We start from the raw sequence: 25,019 nt of genomic DNA, 5'->3' as shown, positions 1-25,019 counted from the left end.
AAAGACACTGACCAGAGACCCCAGGTGAAATCATCTGTGTCTCCTGCCCCAAGCTCACAGAAACTCTAAAAGGTAGAACAGGCCCTGAGGACGCCATTTACAATTTAGCTTTTCTACAGCCAGAGGAAAGACCAGGCCTACCTATGGGAATGATCACAGACACCTTCCGCATATAAAACACAAGGAGCAGGCAGCAGTAGCGTGAGGCTCTTTGCAGCTTGTTATCCTGCAGTTCCAGCTGAGGCCTCTCCCTGAGGTCTGGGAGGCTAAACTCCTCTCTTAAATCAGCTTATTAGTAATATCAGGACTCCTTTGGTGGGCTCAGCCAGGATCCAGGAATATTCTGGAAAGTGAACTATAAAGAAGAGAGAACAACAGAGTTTTCACATGACAGGAAGGGACTGAAGGGTCCCTCCCCTCATCCTATGCACCAGCACATCTTTCCTTCCAACTAAGCCTGTCCTGGGGCAAGGGTTGTGGGGACCATTCTAGTCTGGCTTGGCTTGGCTTTTCCCTCATTATGCTTATTGCTCTGAAAACCAGAGAATTTCAGGGTGTTGAACCAACTCTTCTGTTTGAGTTAGTGAATTTGGTTAGTTTTTTTTTTTTTTTTTTTTTTTTTTTTTTTAAGATTTCTTTATTTCATGTCTGTGAGTACACTGTCACTACCTTCAGACACACCAGAAGAGGGCATCGGATCCCATTACAGATGGTTGTGAGCCACCATGTGGTTGCTGGGAATTGAACTCAGGACCCCTGGAAGAGCAGTCAGTGCTCTTAACTGCTGAGCCATCTCTCCAGCCCTGAATTTGGTTAGTCTTAAACCCAATATTCTTTTTCTTTTTATTTACTTATTTATTTATTAAAGATTACTATTAAGGGGCTAGAACCCCTCTTCCAGAGGTCCTGAATTCAATTCCCAGCAACCACATGGTGGCTCACAGCCGTCTGTGATGGTGCTCATATGCATAGAATAAATAAATGTATCTTTTTTTAAAAAAAATAAAAGGATTGCTATTAAACCTTATTCTATAAGGTGCTACCTGATCACAATTTTTTCCTCTGAAAAGTCACATCCTGGTCATGAACTTGGAATTATAAACATTCCATGCTCTGCCCCTTTGGACTTCTCAATTCGGCCTTTGGAGAAGCTCCCTGGGCATGTCACACGGATCAGACAGGAAGCAGCCTTTGATGCTCTATAACCTTTGTAGAAGATAGAAGATAGATAGATAGATAGATAGATAGATAGATAGATAGATAGATAGATGATAGACAGACAGACAGATAGACAGACAGACAGTGACCAGTCCAGACAGAGCACTCACCACAAGCTTGGGCAGCATTTGCAGCTGCCATCACTCTGACTCCAGCTTGCTACAGATTAACTGTTCTCATGTAGACCTAGCTCCTAAGAGACTTCCCATGGCCATCAATTGACTCTGACCTCCAGAGGATGGGTGATTCTTCTCAGTTTAGTTTACCAAAGTGTTCATTAAATATACCTGGATTTGTGGCTGGTGCCAGGGGTTCTATGTGAAAAATGGAAATAAAATTGTGAGATGGAGTCAGGGGATGGAGACAGGATGGGCAGAGTCAACCTCATTTTGATCCAGATCCGAGATTGTACCCTGGCCCTGCTTAAAAATCTATACATTAGGTGTGTGACTATGAGAGAGACAAGCAGTGGGGGAGGGGTGCTCGAGACCTTACAAGACGGATTGTTACCATTAGACATTGTTATTGCTGTTGTTCTCACTGTTTTTCTTCTTTTGGGGGGTTGAAATTATCCAGATATGCGTGGCTTCTACTTTAGGGCTGGGCCTGGGCTCAGAGAATTGGCCTTGTGCCCAGCAGGAAGAGAACCTTCTGGAAACAGCTTTGAGGACTCTTTTTTTTTTTTGTTTGCTTGTTTGTTTTTCTGAGACAGGGTTTCTCTGTGTAGCCCTGGCTGTCCTGGAACTCGCTCTGTAGATCAGGCTGGCCTTGAACACATCTGCCTCTGCCTCCTGAGTGCTGAGATTAAAGGTGTGTGCCACCACGCCCATCCAATACTGTTTTTTAAAAAAAGATTCCTTTTATCATGGGAAGAAAGTCTGATCTGGATTATAGTGGACTACGAGCCTGTTGCTGAGAGGTGGTGTTGTGGAACAAAGGTCGAAAGGCTTAAAGAATCTATGAATTGTATCGCTCCAAAGTTTGTATGTTGACAACTTAATCCCTGGTGTGTCTTTATTAGGATATTTAAGGGATCGTTAATGCTACATACAGTCATAAGGATCGGACCTCCGTGACTACCTTTATAGAAAGAAGAAATATGGGCTTAAGAATACCAAGTATGAATGCTTACAGAGAAAGGGGTGTGTGTGTGTGTGTCTGGGAGCCCAGAAGACAAGCCTCAGCAGAAACGCAGCCTCTGGACCCCTCCATCCTGGGCTTCAGCCTCCCTGTGAGGGAGCAGTGCTTGAATTTCTACTGTGGAGCCATCAGTCCCTCGTGTTGTTATGGCAGCAAGCTGACAAGGCAGGCTACAATCCAGACTGCTTATGTTCTGTTCCTTTCAGCTTATTGGTTACTTCTGCCGATAATTAACACCTCCCCCAATTCTGCAACCCCCCCGCCCCTCCCCCTTCAAGCCTGCCTGAGGTTTTTCCACATGCCCAGTCATCTGGTTAGGAAGCCAGAAATTTGGGCCAGGCAGAGTGAGTCAGAATTTGGCACATTTCCCCCAGGGGGGTGATAGTTATATCAAACATGAGTAGGATTCAGCTCTGTCAGCTTCTACCTGCCTCCAGCAAACATGGAGGAAAACCTTGACGCATTCTGTGCCTCACTGTTCTCATCTGTAAAATAGGACAAACCATCACCCTTCCTTGTAAGATTACAGCGACATAAAAACAGGCAGTGAGCAATGTGATCATTTCATATTGTGCTCAGGGAGCACAGCTCCTAGGGAGCATAGCACTCAGGGAGCACGGTGCTCAGGGACCAAGCTAGAGACAGGAACAGCCAAGCTCAGAGACGGGCGGGCTGATCACTTTGGTATGAGGTGGTAGGGACAGGAGTGGATAGGGTCTTTCCTCTCTAGGTGACCTGCGCTGTGATAAAGGAAGTGGCACCAAGTTCTTCTCCTAGTCGAATCCCTGTCACCCGTTTCCTAAACATGATGGTCTTTTAAAAGAGAATACTGTGCATCTTGATAAATAAGATAATGAAGTCAGGCTTCCCAGAGAGCCCAGCTTGCAGTAAGCACTCAATAAATGGTAATGAGCTCCTATGTAAAGCATTTTTTTATGTCACCCCCTTGGAACCACTGTGGCCACAGAACTAAGGCATAATTTGGACACCATTGATAAGAGCAGCATTAGGTGGCTGCATTAACAAACTTAGTTTGAGGCTGGAAAGATGGCTCAGTGGTTAAGAGCACTGACTGCTCTTCCAGAGGTCCTGAGTTCAATTCCCAGCATCTACATGGTGGCTTATAACCATCCGTAATGGGATCAGAAACCCTCTTCTGGTGTGTCTGAAGACAGCTATAATGTATCCATATACATAAAATAAACAAATCTTTAAATACATTAAAAAACATTTTTTTTTATTTGAGACTCTGGCACACCCCAGTAAGTGGGCCTTCCTGACTGCAGATCTTCGGGCTATGTGGACTGGTGGTGTTTTTCAACTTTTTTCCTTCAATGTGCAAGAACATTGTTGTGTTAGGAAGGAGTGGGAACCAGGCGTAACTGCTGATGCAGGGTCCAGGCGGCCAGTGTGGTCAGCGGAGCTCTGCTCACAGGTGGCCTGAGCCCGGGAAGTTGAGCACATTCGATGGGAAATCCATTCCTCAAATGAGCCCTGTGATATTTGGGGCATTTGCTCTGTAACTTATTCCCAGGGCTTCTACCTTCTTTGACAAAATTAGCTTCAGGGTCTGTATTTTCACATTCTCCAGGATCTTGATAATGGGAGATTCGGGCAATGGTCACTGTGTGTCTCTGTCACCTTCTACTCAAAAGTACTACAGAAGCTATGTTCTCTAATGGCCTGCTTTGTACCTATCAAACAGCAGGCATTTCAACGTCAGATGAAATAGGGGGTCAATCCACAATTTAACCTTATCACAATCCTGGTTGCTAGGGAACCTTTCTGTAGAGATAACAAACGCCACTGTCTTAGTCACCATCCTATCACAGAAGAGACATCATGACCAAGGCAACTTTTTAATAAAAGAAAGCATTTAATTGGAGACTTGCCTACAGTTTCTGGGGTGAGTTCATTAGCCTCATGTCAGGGAGTGCAGGGAGTGAGAGAGTGTGGTGGCACATAGGAAAAGTAGCCAAGGAGAGAGAGAGAAAGAGAGAGAGAGAGAGAGAGAGAGAGAGAGAGAGAGAGAGACTAGTGTGGTCTTTTGCAACCCAAAAGCTCACCTCGAGTTACACAGTTCCTTCAAAGACTTCACGTAATCTTTCTCACTTAGTACCACTCCATGACTAAGCCTTCAAATATATGAGCCTATAGGGGCCATTCGTATTCAAATCACCACACCCAAAAAGATTGAGAATGAGAAAGGAATTCAAGAAAAAATATTCTCCCACCAGCCCAGGAAAACCCAGTCATGAGTTACAAATGTTCTATAAACCTCATACCTAATGATAATTTGCTTTCTGTTCCTCTCTACAGGCTACAAGGACGTGAGACCAAGAACCAAGAAGAAAAAGAAGCCTCCTTCAGAGGTGTTGGAAGGGGTTGAAAAGGGTCCTTAGACATCAGAGATCCAGGCTAGAGAGCAGCTGTAGACAGAGAATTCTGTAAAACATGACCAGAATTGACACTACTTCAGAACGTTGAAAGATTCCGAGTCAATGAACTCTACCTGGCTGAAGAAGTGGGATAGGACTCGTAGTTGAAGATCCTGACTGACACTTGCCTGTGTGTTTGTGCTTCCTTCAGTCTGTATATCCTATTTTGAATTGATATTTGAGTTCAATATTCTTTGTCCTAAGTTGCTTTAATAAAAAGCTCTGTTTAACTTAAATAGTACCAATGCTTTAATATTGACTGCCTTTCGGGAGACAAGTAATTCAAACCTGGTCGGTTCTTGGTGCCTGGCTATTTCAGGCCCAGTTAAGGCTCTGCAAAGGAAACAGTTTGTAGAGCACTGGTGACAGGGATCTATGAAGTTCTCACAACTGTCGGTGTTTGATCAACACTTACCAACAAGACACATTCTAAGCACAGAAAGCTTTAAAAGTCGGCAAACACAGAGCACCAAAGTCCTGGAGATGAAATGAGCATGAGTGAGAGGGACATCAGACAGCATTCCACAGAGATGCCACTAGCTTTAGACACAGTGACAGGTGCCTCAACCTCTCATGGTCGAGATGGATGAAAGCAGAGCAATATTTCCCCAATTTCTCTCTCTCTCTCTCTCTCTCTCTCTCTCTCTCTCTCTCTCTCTCTCTCTCTCACACACACACACACACACACATATACACACTCTGAAGCAAAGAATGGAGGAGACATCCTGTTCAGTGTAAACGCAGACCCTTTGAAGTTTCTAGGAGCCCTTTGAAGTTTCTTGGAGTTCTGAGCTATTCCGACCCAGACAGTCCATTTGGTTCAAAGATGAACAGCAATGTTGCAATCCCAACAAAGGCAACAAGTTACTGTATCAGAAATTCAAGCTCCTCCCCTGATTCCCAACCATCTTCTATTAGTTGGGTGCCATGTAACCTGAAGGAAATGTTACAGTTACTTCTCATCCTAAACACATTCAGAGCTACCACCCAACATAACCCTCTCTGTGTCTCTCTGTCTCTCTGTCTCTCTCCCTCCCTCCCTCTCCCCTCTCTCCCTTTCTCCCTTCCTCTCCCTCTCTCTTTCTCTCCTTGGCCAGAAGCCACATGCTGGGGCTGGGCAGAATCTGAAAGCAGAGCTCCTCGAAACTCTGTGTGAGCAGTGGCTGGGCAGGCAGCCTGGAGGGGCGGAGCCCCTGTGCTTTCAGTCAGAAGCGCCTGCAGCTCAGCCTCACCTGCTCAGAGTCATAAACATCTTTGATTGCTGTGTTGGTGCCAGTAATCAAAGTAGAGGGGAAAGAACCTCTGAGAACATGGGTCTTGAGGAAGTCACTTTTCTCTGGACCATTTTCCTCAGTTGAAAATGTAAGGAGTTGGAGACGTTGTCCTCTCTGATATGTCATTCTACAGTTTTGTGTTTAAAAAAAAAAGTAAATATTCATTCCAATAAATAATAAATGAAAAGTTACTAGTTGCCAGTAAGGATTTTATTTTGTTTTTTTTTTTTTCTTTATTTATTTCTTTCTTTATTTCTTTCTTTCTTTATTTTTTTTTTTTTTTTTTTTTTTGGTTTTTCGAGACAGGGTTTCTCTGTGTAGCCCTGGCTGTCCTGGAACTCACTCTGTAGACCAGGCTGGCCTCAAACTCAGAAATCCTCCTGCCTCTGCCTCCCAAGTGCTGGGATTAAAGGCGTGCGCCACCACCGCCCGGCTTTGTTTGATTTCTAATCGGATCTCACTGCATTGTGAGTTGGCTTGGAGGACACTATATGGACCAAGCTGACCTCAGATTTCTGATGATCCTCCTGCCTCAGCTTTCCATGTGTCTGGACTACAGGCAATTAGATGCTGTTTCCAGTAACTTCCTATCAGTCTACTTATCAGCACATCTATCCATCTGCACATCCACCTGTGTACTGTTGTCTGATGGCTGAAACAGTATTTGAATCCAGCAGTATCCGGATTCCCTGGGTCCGGGAAAGAACCCAACGACCCTTTACTATAGCGACACATTTCATTTGACCATGGTGTCCAGATAGTTGGTCAAGCATTATTCTGAGTGTTTTCATAGAAAGGGTTAGTGAGGTTAACATTTCAGTCAGTGGGCTTTAAGATAGTAGCTTGTCCTTTACAACGTGAGTGAGCTTCATCCAATCTGAATGAAAGAAAAAAAAAAAAAAAAAAAAAACCAACCAAACCAAGCAACCCTGACCCTCCTTAAGTAAGAGAAGACTCTGCAGAAGACTCCTCCCTGTGTCTCCAGAGCACCCTACAGATTCTGAACTTGTTAGCCACTGTAGTCACACAGTCAACTTCTACTCAACGCACCTTTATACGCATATGAGTATGAACCTGTACCCCTTATGAGTTCTGTAGAATACTAACTACAGTGTTTACCCATGGAATTGTAGAGCAGGTCCCTGGGCCTACTCTCTATGCAGTACATAAGTATATAAGTGTAAAGAGGGCACAGTGGCACCGAGCCAAGGGCATCCAGACGCCCAGTCCATGTCTTGATCCTTTCTATTTTCTGCAAACATATCACTAATACACACACACCACACACATGCACACACACACATATAACACACACATACAACACATAACACACACAACACATACATACACACACAACACACAGATACACAACACACAACAAACACACACAACACACACATACATACACAACACACACATACACACACACACACAACACACACATACATACACAACACACACATACACACAACACACACATACACACAACACACACATGCACACATGCACACACACATACAACACACACATGCACACAATATATAACACACACAACAAACACACACATACACACAACAAACACACACATAACACACACTTATACACATAACACACTCATACACACACAACACAACACATACATATAAACACATACACACAACACACATACATACACACATGCACACACACATACAACACACACATGCACACAATATATAACACACACAACAAACACACACATACACACAACAAACACACACATAACACACACTTATACACATAACACACTCATACACACACAACACAACACATACATATAAACACATATACACACAACACACATACATACACACCTTAAATTTTGTGTGTGTGTGTGTGTGTGTGTGTAAATCAGAAGGCAGCTCTCCTGCGATTCAGTTCTCTCCTTCTACCAACTGAGCTCCAAACTTGAACTCATGTCCTCAAGCTTAGCTGCAAGCACATGAGCCATCCTGCCAGCCTCCCTTCTAGCGCCCAAGATTGAGATATTCGCTTTATTAAGGGCAAAATTTCACCTGAGCTAGGTTGGCCCGTATTATAGCCACTTAACCTTCGTTTCAACCTACCTGTAAGCTCCCGACTAGAGAGAGGCCAGGAGGGCGTGGCAACAGGAGACCTAGGAACTTGGAAACATCTTCTCCAGTCCAGTCTCAGGACCCACCAAGGAAAAGGAGATGGTGACACCTTCCTCTGCAGCTGAGCTGAGAGGCTGAGAAGACAATAAATACAGAAGTGTGCTTGTGGAATAGAAATAAACCAACAAAGTGTGTGTGTGTGTGGGGGGGGCCTCTTTCCCAACATCCATTCATTTTTCAAGCACACTTCCTGCCAAGAGCTGCACTAGGGGGAGAAAAGCTCAGAGGAAGTATGCAATCTGCTCCCTCAGACTTGTCAGTCTAGTGGGTGAGGCTCAGGGGAGGTTAGAATAAAATATGGCCAAGTTCTACCATAGAGGTATATCCAGGGCATGTGGAGCCCCAAGAGGTCTCCTTCCTCACCCTGTGGAATTGGAGGTTTCCTCCAGGAGGTGATTCTTTGAACCATGCACAGCTTTAGCTAGAGAGGAAAGAAAAAGGGGACTCTGAGGAGAGGCCTGCTCTGTAAAGAGTGTTACTTCCGGCTTGGACTTGCCAGGCTCTGGGCAAAGAGAGAAAGTGATAGATCAGAGGCACTCCTCAGGCCATCGAGTGTGGGGAGGGAGTGGTGGAGCATGTCCTGTCAACTTATCTCCCCAGCTTCAGTGTCCCTCTCCTTCTCCTGACACTGCCTAGAACCACAGAACTGCTAGCTTGGTCTTGGCCCCAGCACTCCAGGCATAATCTGTTGGAAACTTCTCCCTTCTGCCATACATCATGTGAGAACCTCATATCTCTGTGTATCATATCCCTCAGACACAGGGATATCTCAATTACTTTTCTAGTGTTGTGAAATAACACCATAACCAAATCAACCTATAAAATTAATCATTTAGTTGGGGACTTGCTTACCACATCAGAGGAGGAGCCCATGACCATCATGCAGGAGAGCGCGGCAGCAGGCAGGCAGGAATGGCGCTGGAGCAGTAGCTGAGACCTCACAAGTGGCATAAGTTTTTGAGACCTCAAAGTCCACTCCCAGTGACATATCTCCTCTAACAAAGCCACGACTCATAATCCTTCCCCCAAACAGTTCCACCAATTAGGAACCAAAGTAAGTACTCAAAAGTATGAGCCTATAGGGACCATTCTCAATCAAGCTACAGAAATGTAGGATCACACCCTCACTTTTCTAATGGGAGTCAGTGAGATCGCTCGGCTTGTAAAGACACTTGACAGAAAGCGTACCCACACGAGTTTAACCCCTAAGACCTACAAAATAGAGAACCAATTCCTCCAAGTTGTCCTCTGACCTCCTACAGGCGTGTGGGTTCGAACGTGAGCCCGTGTACACACATATGCAAAGAGAAAGCAAATATGTGGCTGGTACATGTCACGTGCTCACAAACACACACCGAAATGCCAAAGCACTGCTTGAAAATTGCTGGTACAAAGCTGCCATAGCCCCTCCATAGCAGTACAGTTTCTCACCACCTATAACCCCAGCCCACCAGGAATTACACTGGGTTTCCTGGGTCAGTCAGCTCACCCCAGATGGATCTCTTGCTGCTCGGCTCTGCCATGACTGAGATGCGAATGCTCAGGAGTTCCGACCAAACAGCAGTTGACCTGTGCTTTCATACCCTGCCCACCCCCACTCTCCAATTCCTTTCTTTCTTTTTTTGCTTTTGAGAACACTTTACAGCAAAGGTTAATCTTTGAAGTCCCTAAAGATTTGAACTTTCTGCAGAATTGGCTCCAGCTTCTAGTGGGTTAGAGTCAAATTGGAGTAGAACAGAAGCTAGGAGCTGTGCTGGGGAGGGGTAGGAAGAAGAGACCTCAGCAGAAAGCCCCCAGTCAGGCCAGCATCCTCTAGCAGACAGGGAGCAAAGAGGTGACACCCAGAGTGTGCATGCCGGGTAAGAAGCAGAGCAACGTAATCCAGGGCAGAGGCGAGAGAACAGGGAGCCTCACCAGAGTGGTCTGGGGGACTGACTGGTTAGGTGGTCCTTCCATCAATCCTAATATCCCAGGCAAATCAGGAACCTACCCAAGCCACCTCAAAGTCTCCCTTGCCACCTCCCAAGGTCTCTAGATCAGATTCAGCTTAACTCTACTCCTTGAATCTGTGACAGTCAAGTCAGCCAACCACTGTCCCTGGGGCCAAACATTCCTATCCTTCTCTGGCAGAAACTGCATGAAGGCCAAAGCTGAATCCTATGAGAAAAAAATGCACATGAAAAATAAGAGTATTTAATAATAGACGCCTGGTGGTACATGCTTGTGACCCCAGTATATAGGAGGCCAGGGCAGGAGGAAGGAGACCCAGGGAGCTAACGTGGGCTACAAAGTGAGGCAAATAACCAATCAAAAATCACTTTCTTTTTGTTCTTGCCAACTCTTTGAAATATGTACCCATTTGTTTAAAAATTCAAAAAAGGAGCTGGGGAGATAGTTTCATGGGTAAAATGCTTGCTGTGTAAATGTGAGGACCCCAGTACCCACATAAAAGACCAGCATGGCAGTGCACACCTATAATCCCAGTGCTGGACAGAAGGTGGCTGTAAGTGGATCCCCAAGGCTCACTAGCCAGCCAGTCTAGTTGCAACTGGGAACTCTAGGTTCTAGGTTCAGTGAGTGATCCTATCTCAACGAGAAAGGCAGGGATGACAGAAGACACCTGAAGTCAACCTCTGCTCCTACACACATGTGCACAAGAGTGCACATCACACCACACACACACACACACACACAGAGAGAGAGAGAGAGAGAGAGAGAGAGAGAGAGAGAGAGAGAGAGAGAGAGAGAGAAACTGACAGAGATAGAACTCAGTAAGCCCTTTCTAGCTCCCACCCAGTTTCTTTCTCAGAGACCCAGAGATTATTCCTTCTAATTGCAAAGCAAGTTGGCATCCCTACTCCCAGTTTTAGGGTGAAAGAGAAATTTGATTATGAACCAAAGATATATGAAGCTTATTAGCTAGGGTTAGAGGTGGGGGTCAATGATGGAGAACTTTCTTACCAGGTGTGAAATTCTGAGTTTGAACCTCTTAGCATGGCAAGAAAAAAAAAAAAAAAAAAAAAAAAAAAACCCGAAGTTAGAAAACACAGATTGCTAACCCACGCCCACCTCCCCAAGACCAGAGAGCTCTGGAATACACTGTAACAGATGCTGACAGGTACAGCCTGAGGACTTCTTATGGATGGTCCTGAGAACAAGTTCAAAGTGGGGTGGATCTGCTGAGGGTGGGACTCTAGGGGCTATGTCTTGGTGGGTTGGCAGCACTGTGCCTCCCACTGTTGAATTTTTCTTAGTCAACAATAAACTGTTCTCTCCCTCCTTTCCTTATGTGGGAAGTCTTCTGAGCTGGAAAGATTTTTGTTTTTAATCCCAATTTCCCAATGAATCCCATGCTACCCTATTCCAAGGATGAACAGGAACTCCCAGGTACTTCAGAAAGAGAAAGGCGGGGGAAGATGGAGAGAGCTGAGGGGTGGGGCATGCAAGCCAGGCCAAGGTCAGTCGGATAAGGAGTTGGACCTGGCCTGGAAGAAACAGCCTAAGTCGGCCCTGTCCCAGCTCCTCAGCCCCTCATAGGCCTTCCTCGAAGCTCTGGCTCTGCTCTCTGCCAGGTCTCCATTATGCCTTGATTATTAAATCTTTTTAGTAATTCTTGTCTCTCTGCATACAGAGCCAGAGTGCCATCAGTCCACTGCAGAGGCTTACATATTCGATTTTCTATATCCTAATGTGTCTTGGTCCCCATGATGAAACTCATTCATGCAGAGCCATTTGTGACAGTTTTTAAAGAATCGTTTTTATGGGCAAAGACTAAAGTGTACTTTTTTTTTGTTTTTTGTTTTTTGTTTTTTTTCCTACAAAGAAATACGATGTCAGGTAAATGTTTCAGTGAATTTGTTGGAAACACTGAATTGGCTTAAGAGCAGGAGTTCTTTTGAGCATTTGGCATCTGGGCAAACTGGGATATGAAGTGTTGACGGCTAGCTCCTTCATCCTTGCTCCCCACAGCTCGATGGGATGAGCACATTATCCTGAACTCTGTCCTGATCAGTTGTGGTGCACTGGCCATTTGGTTTGAGCCTCTAGACTTTAATTCTCAACAGGGCCTGTATTTGGATCCCCTAGGACGCCCTAAAGGGATACAGGCTAACAAGCAACGCCCCCCCCCCAGGTGTCTGCCTTAAGTGATGCCCCAAATATGAGGCAGCATCTTGACAGCTTCAGTGCTGCCACAGTACCGAGCTCGGGCATAGGCCTGGGGGATTAAAGGAAGACACAGACTCAGGTCATTCGTTATGAGAGAATGCCAAAGCTTTTACTGAGCAGGTTCAATATATACACCAAGCCAGAGAAGGAAAAACACAAACTCAAGGGAAAACAGGAATTCAACGGGGGGGGGGGGGGGGGGGCGGGCAATGGGATGTCAAGTGTAAATTCCCTTCCTGGGGCACCATGCCTACATCAGGATGTTTTGATATTAGAAAAACCGCAGAATGTTACTTAGTAGACAGCAGCATACGGAAAGTCTCAGCCAGGGCATGGCAGCCCTTCAGGGTCCTACACATCTTTCCTTAAAGAGTTAAGGAACTTCTGAATGGGTCCTTCTGTCACCCAGTCAACTGCTGCCTGTGAGTTCAGAGGCCTTGAGATGACGGCTATGAGGTCAAGACCTGGTCACTGTTAACACCTGGAGGATTTTTAAACCTCTGATGCCTTGCATCAGGCCCAGGCATTCTGATCTTATTGGGTAGGGCTAAGACTAGGGACCCAGAAACTTCTACAACATAACCAGGTTAAGACTGGCTGGGGCAGCAGAAAAGCCCAGACCGTCAGAGACCCAACCTGGGGCTTTGCTGGACACCTTGAGTGAATTCGTTGACACCTTCGAGCCCCTACTTTCTCACCTTGAATATGAGAATAGTATCGACCACCTCAAAGAGTTGCCTGCGCTTGGCTTCCTCCACTAGTACAGTGTGGGTTAACATCTTAATCATTCTTCCTCGTCAAAAAAAGGCAAATTTACCACCAGTAATTAACTCTACTACCAATAAAAATTCATTTATTAATGCAGAAGTGCTGCTTCCAGAACCGTGGAAGAAGATTCCAAGCTTGCCTGTTCGCCTTCCTTCTGTGGCAGGTGTCACTCCAACAGAGTCTCTCCTTATCTCATAAACTCCTGTCTCCGGAGGCCAGCTCCTTTGAATCAAATTAGAGTTAATTAAATCCTCTCTAAAACTCACTAGGGGAACTCATAGCATATATTGAAAGTCCTGTCAGGCGTGATGGCACACACCTATAATCCCCACACTTGGGAGGTGGAGGCAAGGGGACCAGGAGTTCAAGGTCATCCTCTATTACATAGTGAGTTTGAGATCAACCTGAGCAACAGGAGATCCTGAAACAAAACAAAAGTCCTGGGTGCAAGAACGCCTATTGCAAACAAACGAGTCTTTTCTGTTACACACAATCACATTTGTATCAGTGTAAACAGGAAGCCTTTAAACTGCAGAACTGAGCCTAAGAGTTGATACCTTGGATTCTAGACCCACAATGTGCCTTTGGCCATGGCCCCTTTTCCTTTTCCAGCCTCCACGTGCTCAATGCTACTTTAGATTGCTATTTTTGAAAGGTGTGCTTGGAAAAGCTGCTATTGCCTCTCTGAGGAGCGCGCAGTTTCACAGTTCATGCTTGCCACCAGCCTCAGCCGCAGAGGGATGCAGATTCATGGCACTGCAGGGTGTTCCTGAATCATTTAAAGAAGCTCATTTCCCAAGAGTGCCCTCTATCATACTTTCCGCACCCGATTTTTGATGCAGCACCTCTGACAGGTGTGGAGCAAGGTAACAAAATAGATGCAGATTCTGCCTGCCTGTTCAGAAGCACTGGTTGCGGCGATGTTCAGATAACTCATGTGTGTAACTGACTCCAACATATGCACTGCAGAAGATACCCCACTGGGGTTCAGGGAAAGGTGGCTAAAGAAGCTAGTATGATAACTACATTAGGAAGATCGGGAATGGGTAACGGGGACAGGAAACTTCCTCCAAGGCCGAGCAGCTCAGGGTGTGAGAAGGCAAGAGGTGGTCCCTGGAGACCTTGGGTTACTTTCAAAGAAATGTCTACAAGTGACATCTTTGGTCAAGAGATGTGCATCTTTTAAGCATCTGGTACACTGTTCACAGTCCTCCAGAGAGGATGCTGGATGTACCTACCCTTGGCCAGGCAGTACAACACCACTGTCTTAACCTGAAAACAGGAGCTGGGCCTGGAGTGCAACGTGTCCCATCAGCTCAGTAAACATGTACTCTGCCTCACTTCTCCCCTTGGGCTGGGGTGGGTGTGTAGAAATGAGAGCACATAGCTCTGCCTTCCTGAGCTCAGCCAGCTGAAAGGCAGCCCACAGTCTACTAGGGCAAACCAGTGCTCCCTGAAAGGTATAGCCGGTGTGTGCACTGCAAAGAGTCTGTCCTTTCTGGTTCCCCCTCTGTGAGGCATTCACCTCCGTGGGATGATTCACATCATTCTACTTGGTTTTGGGGGCAGGGACTCCCCTGACTCTGTCAAGGGGCAGCTAAATGTCTAGCTGTTCATGGACCAGCCACATTCTGCCATTTTCTTCGTTCTAGCTTCTTTTCCTAGCAATTGTCTTAGGGCTGCTATGAAGAAGCACCATGACCAGAAGCAACGTGAGAAGGAAAGGGTTTATTCAGCTTACATATCCTGAATTCACTGAGGGAAGCCAATATAGGAACTCACTGAGCAGGAACCTGGAGGCAGGAACTGATGCAGAGGCCACAAAAGGATGCTGCTTACTGGCTTGCTCTGCCTGCTTTCTTACAGAATCCAGGACCACCAGTCTAGGGGTAGTTCCATCCACAATGGGCTGGGCCCTCCCCATTGATCACCGATTTAAAAATATGCCCTACAGCTCAATCTTAGGGAGGCATTTTCTTAATTGAGGTTTTCTTCTCTCAGATGACTTTAGCTGTGTCAAGTTGACATAAAATTATCCAGCACAGCAATGTAGAGATTTCCAAGATGCTTGGTGACCTGTCTCCCAGCTTTCCACAAGTGGCTTAGCTGGGCCTCTATAGGACCTTGGGTAGGAAAACCATTACTGGGAGTTTGATCCGGGAGCTCTAGCAGCCAGCATACAAAGTTAAAATCCGTGCATGCCTGTTGGATGGCCTTCAGAAATGATTCCAAAAAAAAAAAAAAAAAAAAAAAGCGCAAATATCTGCAGAGATTTATCTGCAAGATTATGCACGAGAGCCTTGTTTATGGGCAGAAAGAAGATCATTGAAAATGTTCTCAAGTTTCAACCAAAGGGATTGGTTAAGAAATTTATGTCACATTGGTACAATGCAGGCGTCATAAATCACACGACGGAAAGATACTTAAAGTCATAGTAAGAAGCCTGAGACAACTGCAAATATTATGTACTATGTGATCCTGTTCTGGCAGAAAAAATATATATACATATAGAGACACAAGATGAGAGAGAAGTTATGCATCAAGACTATAAAATATTTAAATAAAGAATATAAAATATTTGTTATTTCAAGGTGGTGCAATTATCAGAAATGGGAATTCTCTGGGTGTTCATTACTTGCATATCAGAATAACAGGCACCTTACTTTTAAAAAGCAATTTCTCCCAGGCACATACAGAACAATGATATGCACAAAGCCCTGTCTTAGGTGCTGGGGAGCCACACCCAGGAGCAGGCTTTGCAGGAGACAACAGCTCCTTGCTGCTGGACCAGCTGTTCAGACATAGCTCCCCCTCCCCTGCCACCCCAGGTCATGCAGAAACCCCATTGCTTATGTAACCAAGCTGCAGAAGAAATACACTTGGCAGCCTCAGCCCTGGGCAGACAGATCTTCTGACTCCTAAGCTCCATAACAGACCATAATGGGACAAACCAGAACTGATGGTTGCGTAAAAGTAGGAAGGATGGACTTTTTTGGCCACTGAGTTCCACTCTGCTGAGCAGGCACATCCCTTCCCTGCTGGTTACACAGCACACAAGTAGCTGGCTATGCTTGGCTTCCAACTCTCCTGCTCTGATGAATAATTAACTCTTGCAGAGTGCTTTGCTTGTAATAACACAAATGATGCTCATAGCACCATAGGTGTTCCTGCAATGTCCCATTACAGACGAGGGAAGAAGACAGAGACAGAGACAGACAGAGAGAGAGAGAGAGAGAGAGAGAGAGAGAGAGAGAGAGAGAGAGGCGGCTTACCCCAAGCCATGCACCAATAGCTGGAGGAGACAAGAGCCAACCCAGGCAATGTGGCTCCAGGTCTGCCCTCAGCACCATGGCTAACAAGCTCTTTCTGGTATTGTTTCCATGGTGATTTTTTCCCCCTAGGAGTGCTGAATCCCTTCAGAATATGAACTACATCCTTCATGTTTATGGGACCAAATAGAACCCAATGTAGTAGTGGGCACACTGCACATTCCCAGGGACTTGCACCCTGGGGACTTGCAGCCTGCCTTCCTGTCCTTACCACAACAGGCAACCCTAGCTGCTGACAGCTCCTCTGTGGGTGACTGTGAGACTAGAGGATGCCCCAGATGTGTTTTCTCGACTTCCAGAAGGACTCGAGGCTTCTTGCAGCATCTCTGGAACATCTTCCCCAATGACTGCTCAGCCCTGGGCTCCTGGAGCCATCTCTGCATATATTCATGGCCCGGTGCACTTCAACAGCAAAGGCTGACCAGTTGACAGTATATGGCTCAGACAGGAGGCTGCTGCAGTTCTCTCTTGGTTTTTATACCTTCCTTGAAGCTTCAGGGTTGGATACCAAGCAGAGAATACGTCACTGCTACCAAGTCAGGGCTTATTGGAGGAGACTCACAAGCTGGGCCGCCTCAGTATGATGGGACTTAGATGATTTTGCTGGTGGCTTGCTTCCCTGCTTTTTCTAACTGTCTGAAACAGACATTAAGATTCTGTTTGCTTGTTGGGTTTTTGGTTGTTGTTGTTTTTTTTGTTTTTTTTTTTTTTTGTAAATTAAATAACAAAATGAGAAAAAGTAACTGTTCTTACTTTGTCCCTGGGGAGGCTAGGGGAGGGGATGGGGGAGGGGGCTTTTCTCCCAACCTTGTGTGAGCTGGCAGCATCCTGTGGCTTCCTCAGATCCCTGTCTGATGTTCAAAGCAGCAAATTCCCATCCCTACTCCCTCATTTAATACCTTCCATTATAGAGTAGTTTGCAAAACCTTGTGGGTTACAGAACATTCCACAGTTTCAATCCTGCTGGTTCTCACAATTCTGGCTTCAGGAGACGTTGCTCACACCTTCTTGATGGTGCCTGGATCCACAGCTCTCTCCTTGGAACTGCACTTGGATTTCAGCCCCATTGACTGCTTAACGTCTACAGCCTGAAGTCCTGAGCGCCTGAGGCATCTTAGCCCCGCCCCTCCCCTTCCCGCTCCGCCCCTCCCCTTCATATTCACCTCCTCACTCCTGTAGCACTGATTTCTGGGTGGGAAAATTGTTTTTTCCTTCCAGGTGGGGCATTCAGCTATCAGGGCAGGCATTCTTACCTTCGTCTTTTGGGTATGTCTTGAATGTGTTTCCGTTTTCTTCTAATGTAGAATTGTTTTTATTTTGCTGGTATCTATTTGTCAAACGGTACTTTTTAAAATGCCATAATATCAAACAATCTGGGCAATTTATAAAGAATAAAATATCATTCAGCTCACCAATCTAAAACTTTTTCACATACCATATTCACACATTAATCAATTCATAATTCGTCTCTTACAGGTCCTGCCTGGTGTCTCTGTTGGAATCTCACAATGGGGGTTCAGTTTCAACATAAGGTTTGGTGGGGCCAGTCAACCATAATAGATCTCTTTTCTTTTTTTATTTTTTTTAATTTGTTTATATGAGTACACCATTGCTCTCTTTGGACACACCAGAAGAGGGAATCAGATCCCGTTACAGATGGTTGTGAGCCACCATGTGGTTGCTGGGAATTGAACTCAAGACCTCTGGAAGAACAGTCAGTGCTCTTAACCGCTGAGCCATCTCTCCAGCCCATAGATCTCTTTTCTCGGTCTCCAGTGTCTTCCTTTATTCACCTGAGCACTGCTGAGGCATAACCCTGTATGTCGCTTGCCTGTGCAGCTTTGGGGTCTATCCTAGAACCCAGTGTACCGAGTGCACAGCATGCCCTTGATGAAAGCCCTTGGATCCAAAAGTGAAGAAACAAAACGAGACAGATAATTCTTCATAATTTGTCATCTCAGTTTTAGGGTCTCATCCCCAACAATCTTCCCCATATTTCTCCACCAGTCGACTCTTCCAGAATGGCAATTTGAGCACAGGGATCCACATTTTGCTGTCAGATGTTCCCACAGGCTGACTACCTGGCCTCCAGTGCTGGCATTTCCTGTTATCTGCCCGAGTACAGTAGTCATTCCTTCCTGTGATGGCATGATTACAGGAAGAACCCCAATCTCTTCACAATTCCCTACATGACTACAACTGAGAAGTCTCCTTCTCCAGCAACCTTAGCCTTCAATCAGAGGCATCGGACGCAGTGATTGATAGGCTGACACTGGGAAAGTGCTTGCCTCTGAGGCTCCACTGTTATTCTGTCGCTATGGAGACAAATGCAGGCTAGCCCAGTTACTCTCTTGATCGCAGCTGGCAGTTGGTAGCCACTCAGGAATAAGGCCATACCATTGATCCACTGAATCATGATCTGGAAGCTTGGCTGTTGTCGCAAGCCTTTGGGCCAGTTTGTGGTGTCACTCATGACTCTAAGATTGTGTGCTTGCTGCAGGAAGAGACAGTAAGAGGGTTACCTTTAAAAGGCCCCCGAGTCTAGCTATAGACAAGCCAACAGGTATAGCAATACTCACTGATCATGGGCTGAGATCATGGAGGTAGCATTAGCGAGATACTGTAACTGTTTTTTAAAAGTCACTAAAACACTTAATTGATTGCTCACCATTAAAAAAGAAAAGTCCACAGTGTAAGAGGAGACGGGGAGGGGAAGGTCTCAAGGAAAAGACGAGAGGAAAGGGGAAGAAAGTAAGCTCAATGCTTTAGGAGCAATTTGGGGTACTTCCTGGGAAATATCTCTCAGAGCCCCAGATGGGAGAGCAGCCCAGCTTAAAATGCCCACAGTGGCCTGCTGGGAAAAGGTGCAAACATTTGTCTAAAGCATCCCCTCACACTATCACCCTCTTGGTGTTCATTAAACAGGCCACTGACAAGGCCAGCCAGGACCAGCGCATGGCCCAGATATGCCTGTGTACATGAGGCCCTACATTTCTCATTTTTCCGACACCTAGTGACTAGCTCTAGCATTTGATCAATGTCTGGAACATTGAGGGACAGCTAAGCTGACTGTCTTGCTGAGAGATGAAACCCAACCCTGACCACCTTGGCTAGCCCTGAGGCTCACTCCAAGTGGTGAGGAGATGGTAGAGTTAGCACGCTTGGCAGCCTTGGGTTTTCACAAGCTAAGCCTCACTGGTGTCCTCTCCTGTGAGGAGAAGAGCAGACCCCCTCCCATGTAAGGACAAGGGTAAGCAGGAGAAGGTTTGATTGACATCATTGGTCCCCTTCCACTAAGAAGGTTTGAAGCTCAAATCCCAGCTCAAATCACCCAAGTAGAACAAGATGAAGTGGAAATTGGTTTTGGAGAGAACTAGAGAAATTACTGTATCATCTGTTAATGAACAAAGACATCAGGCAGGAATAGAGGGAGCTGAGAAACAGGTGAGACCTGGAGCCAGGAGTGACCTCTGAGTCTACGGTCCCATGGAGGCTAGCAATCTGACATCCCTGCCCAGACTTTAAATATTGCCTACTAGTGTGAGGATCAGATGCTTGCAAGGTATCATCCATCTTGCAGCCTCGGGGCCATAAGCGCAAGGACACAAGAAAACAACATCAAAAGGGAGAGAATTCACAATGAAGCTACTTTGTGAAACTGCACCTGCCTTCCTTGGGGCTCCTGGGTAGGAGAGATAACTCAAGATCCTTAGTGCTTAAACCATGGTTACTTGCAGTCAATTGCATATGCAAATTGGTACAATCTCTAAGGAGTGTAACTTGGCAATATATTTCTAGTTTGAATGCACGTACCCTTTGAATGATAATTCTACTTATCAGAATTTCTCCCGCAGATATACTCGCACAGGGATCAAAGAAGTGTATTTAAATATATTAGTTACAACATTACCTATGTAACAATGTGGTCAGGTAGATTATGGTACATCCGTAAAATGGACTACACACTGACTGCAAAAAGAAAGACTCGGGTCCATGTACAGCAGAAAGAAATTATATTCTAGATATATTAAGGGAAGGAAGTAAGGTTAGTAACGGTTGAAAATAGATGATAGGAATGTGAAGATATTTTAATGCCATTTTTTGGTAAATGTGTAGTGGAGATTTAAATGTTTCTCTAAATATAAAAAAAGTTTAAAGACAAGAATTAAGAGTAGTAGCATGAATTGGTATGGATATTTTGTTGTTGCTGTTATTGTTTTTGCTTGTTTATTTATTTATTTGCTCACTTTACATCCCGATTGCTGTTCTTCATCTCCCCTTTCCCTTCTGAGAGGGTGGAGCTCCCCCCCACCATTTTGCCTCACCCTGGCACATCAAGTCTCTACAGACTTAGGCACCTCCTCTCCCACTGAGGCCAGACAAGGCAGCCCAGTTAGAGGAACATATTCTACCGACAGGCAACAGCTTCAGGGATATCCTCCTGCTCCAGTGTTGGGGGACCCACATGAAGACCAAGCTGCACATCTGCTACATATGTACAGAGGGGCCTAGGTCCAGCCCATGTATGCTCTTTGTTTGGTGGTTCAGCCTCTGAGAGCCCCAAGGGTCCAGGTTAGTTGACTCTGTTGGTCTTCCTGTGGAGTTCCTATCTCCTTTGGGGCCCTCAGTTCTTCCCCAACTCTTCTATAAGAGTCCCCGAGCTCCAGACAATGTTTGGCTGTGGGTGTCTGCATCTGTCTGAGTGGAGGCTTCTGGGTGGAGCCTCTCAGAGGACAGATATGCTAGGTTCCTGTCTGCAAGCACAATATCATTAATAGTGTCAAGGATTGGTGCTTTGCCCATGGGATAGGTCTCAAGCTGGGACAGTTATTGGCTGGCCATTCCTCAGTCTCTGCTTCATTACCCAGTACAGACATTTTCAAAAGGAAATACATATGGAAAGGTAGAACACTAACCTAGAAAGGACACGGTGGAAACATGTTGCAGTAACTAAGGAGGGGTGGGCTTACAGGAAATCACGTCTTTGAGTCTCTTTGTCCCTTTTGAGTTTTTATTTAGAGCTGGGCATGGTCTCAATTGTAGTTCACACTACTCAAGAAGCTAAGGTTGGAAGGCGGAGAGTTCAAGACAAGACTGGACAACTCAGGGAGACCCTGTCTCAAAAACACTAAAAGGGCCAAGCTGCAGAGGAGCTCACCTTTAATCCCAGCACTAAGAAGTCAGAGGAAGGTCAATCTCTGAGTTTGAGGCTAGCCTGATCTACAGAGTGAGTTCCGGGACAGCCAAATCCACACAGAGAAGCCCTGTCTCAAAACAAAGCAAAGCAAAGCAAAAGGAAAACAAACAAACAAACAAACAAACAACACCCCCCAAAACCAAAGCCAAAGCAAGAAGCCAAAAAAACAAACAAAACAAACAAACAAACAAACAAACAAACAAACAAAAAGGGACTGGGAATGTAGCAGAGTGGAACAAAGTTGATCTACTGTGCTCACAGCCCTAGACTGAAATCCCAGCATCACATAAAAAAGAGACAGACAAACAGACAGACAGACAGAATATTGAAAAAATAGTGTTTGATGTCCTTTCTTAACTTCTTTCTTTCTTTCTTTCTTTCTTTCTTTCTTTCTTTCTTTTTTCTTTCTTTCTTTCTTTCTTTCTTTCTTTCTTTCTTTCTTTCTTTCTATTTTTTTAAGATTGGATCTTAAAGTAGTAGTAGCCTGGCTGACCTCTCTGCCTTCAACTCCCAAGGCCAGGATTACAGGTGTATGCCAGCATTCTCAGCTGACTTATTCTTTGTCAGTGTTGCTCAGTTCAGGTAGAAGTTACCCTAGTGTCCTCTAAGAAGGTGGCGTTCGGGGTGGCTTGGCCCGAGACTGTCAAGCCCTACAAATAAACTAAGCCTTCTCTTGGAGCAAAGTCACAAAGATGTTGAGGTCAAGGGAAACTTGATTATATATGTCCTTTAAAAAAGTGAAATTAACTCATTCCCATAGGATAAAAAGTTTTCTCTTTAAGAAGTGAGTCCTGGGCTGGAGCTTTAGCTCAGGGGTAGAACACTCACTCAGCACACTCAAGGCCCTGGCTCCAATCCCTGAGGGAGGTGGGATCATCCGTGTGGGCATTTTCTATTTCCTTAGCTCACATTAAGTGTGCAGAGTAACATGTTCCTTGTGGCACCATTCATACGTGAACATATTTTGATCATAGTCACATGCGTCCCACTGTCCTCTCTTTCGTCTTTCTTAAATGGTCTTTATGGATAATTTTTAAATCATAAGAGCTTAGGAATGAGGTAAGAGGCCAAAGTCCTTGCTAACTGCACTCCCAGCAATACATTGTATCTCAGTGTAAGCATGCTTACCTGCTCATTCATGATCTGGAAACGCTGGCCATTTTGTAAAGTTTTTGAGTCAAGGTCATAGCACTATGCTGACCCAGCTGTCTTGGAACTATGTAGACTATGCTGGCCTCGGGCTCACAGAGGTCCATTTCCCACTGCCTCCCACCCCCAAGGGCTGGGCTGTAGGCATGTGGCACCATGTTTTGCCTATTTTATAATCTTATCCATTGTCATTTACAATATGTCATGTTACTGCATCATGAATATTATTTCACAATGTGCCTTTAAATGTCTGTATATTTCAATTGCACTGCTTGTCAGTAATGTTGCTAATTCCCTGAGCTGAACATTCAGCGTTATTTCCCCTTTCTTGATGGCAATCAATGTCTCAGCCACTGCCAACGCTAATGCTAACTAACCCTTTCTGGTTTCCACACATGCATATCTTCATTTTCTCTTTCCTGCCTTTAGCCTTTATTTCCTTCAATAAACACATGTGGAGAATAGGAGTGTAGTTCAGTAGTAGAGCACACACTTAGCACCAAGAAAAAAAAATTCGTATTAGGAGTAAAACAACCAGATTCTAACAAAGTGATTATATAAGATAACTGCGAGATGTTTGGATTAAATATGATGCATACTTTCATGATTTTAAAGAATTGCTATGGATACTTGGAGCCAACCATCAGACTGAGCTCAAGGAACCTGGTAGGGGAGCTGCAGAAGGACTGGAAGAGCAGAGGGGGACTGCAACCCCACTGGAAGAACAACATAGGCTGCCCTGACCACCCAGTGCTCCCAGAGACTAGACCACCAACCATGGAATGTACCTGGAGAGATCCATGGCTCCAGATACATATGTAGCAGAGGATGGCCTTGCCTGACAGCAACAGGAGGGGAGGCCCTTGGTCCTGGGGAGGCTTGATGCCCCAGCATAGGAGAATGCTGGAGAGGTGGGGCAGGAGAGGGTGGATGGGTAGGGGAGCACCCTCATAGAGGCAAAGAGGAGGGGGGAGGATGACTGTGGGATGGTAGTTGGATGGTGGTTGGTAGAGGGGTAACCAGGAAGTAGGGTATCATTTGAGATGTAAATGAATGGAATGATTAATTTAAAAAAAAAAAAAGAATTGCTATTGTTTGATAGTGGTCTTATGGTTAAATTTAAAAAAAAAAAAAAAACAAAAAAAACCTTAGTTTTTAGAAAATACCCAAATATTTAGGGGGATGACAATGTCATAGTGTCGGCAATTTGCTTTAAAATAATTTTGAAAAACTGAAGCTAAACTATGGAAAATAGTAATTATTACATATAGGTAATGCGTATAATTCATTGTATTACTTTTCACCATTGTGTTAGAAAATTTCATCTAAAAATAAATGTTAAACACAGAAGACATAGGTTATTATATGAAAATCATAGTGCCAGGCTTGAGATAACTCCTTACAAGCTATTGGCCAGCTAAAACAACCCAGCCCTTGGCTGCTCTCCAGAAATAGATAGCAAGACCCCATTGCTGAAAAATCACAACATACCATGGTTGTAGGACATAGAAACCATCAAGCTGGGAAACTTCTTCCTGGCTGTCTAGCTTACACAGTGCTAGCAGGTGCTATGGCAGGTGGCCAGGAGAGAAAAGCCATCCGTGATATTTTCCACTGGAGAGCCCTGCACACTGCAATACTACCTTGCCAGGCAAGATGTAACCACAAACGCAAAAGTGGCACGACAGTTTGGGCACAACCAATTGACTTTGGATTGGACTTGAGGCCTACTTCACAGAACAGAATCGATGCCTAATACTATACATCTGGTCAAAAGCCCAGCTTAGAGAGGTTATAGGCAGGGAGCCTTCTACTGGGGTTTTTGTAAATGGGTGTGTTGTCAAGTTGCCTGCTGAACATTCATGTTCATACTTATTAAGTAATGCTGCCCTGAGCCTCAGCCAGAGGAGCCTCTCTCTGAAGCTGCAGTCAGCAGTTAATGCACAGACTCGTGATAGGTTAAAATGCTGAGAGTGAGTGAGAACAGAATACCTATATCAACTTCCCTCCCCAGACCTAGAGAACATTACAGAAGAGGGTAACGGATGTCAGACTTGGAGGATAAGGAAGAGCAGTATGGAATACCATCTTCTGGGCATTTATTGAAGTCATGTTACCTGGAGAAACCTATATAAGATCAAGCCAGCACTATCAGTCAACGTTCC

The 25,019-nt window shown here is 45.2% G+C and overlaps 1 long non-coding RNA gene across 1 annotated transcript; it reads right to left on the bottom strand.

The window, feature by feature from the left end:
- Positions 1-273: 273 nt before the first annotated feature.
- Positions 274-10,251, bottom strand: LOC143434556 (uncharacterized). Its single transcript, XR_013104147.1, has 3 exons — positions 9,097-10,251; positions 8,176-8,318; positions 274-355 (listed from the first exon to the last, which is right to left on the bottom strand). It is a non-coding gene; the product is annotated as an uncharacterized LOC143434556 (long non-coding RNA).
- Positions 10,252-25,019: the final 14,768 nt, after the last annotated feature.

The sequence above is a fragment of the Arvicanthis niloticus genome, chromosome 15 (genome assembly GCF_011762505.2).
Source record: "Arvicanthis niloticus isolate mArvNil1 chromosome 15, mArvNil1.pat.X, whole genome shotgun sequence".
Classification (NCBI taxonomy): domain Eukaryota; kingdom Metazoa; phylum Chordata; class Mammalia; order Rodentia; family Muridae; genus Arvicanthis; species Arvicanthis niloticus.
The sequence above is the reverse complement of the archived record's forward strand: the minus strand, read 5'-3'. Positions and strand labels throughout refer to the sequence as shown.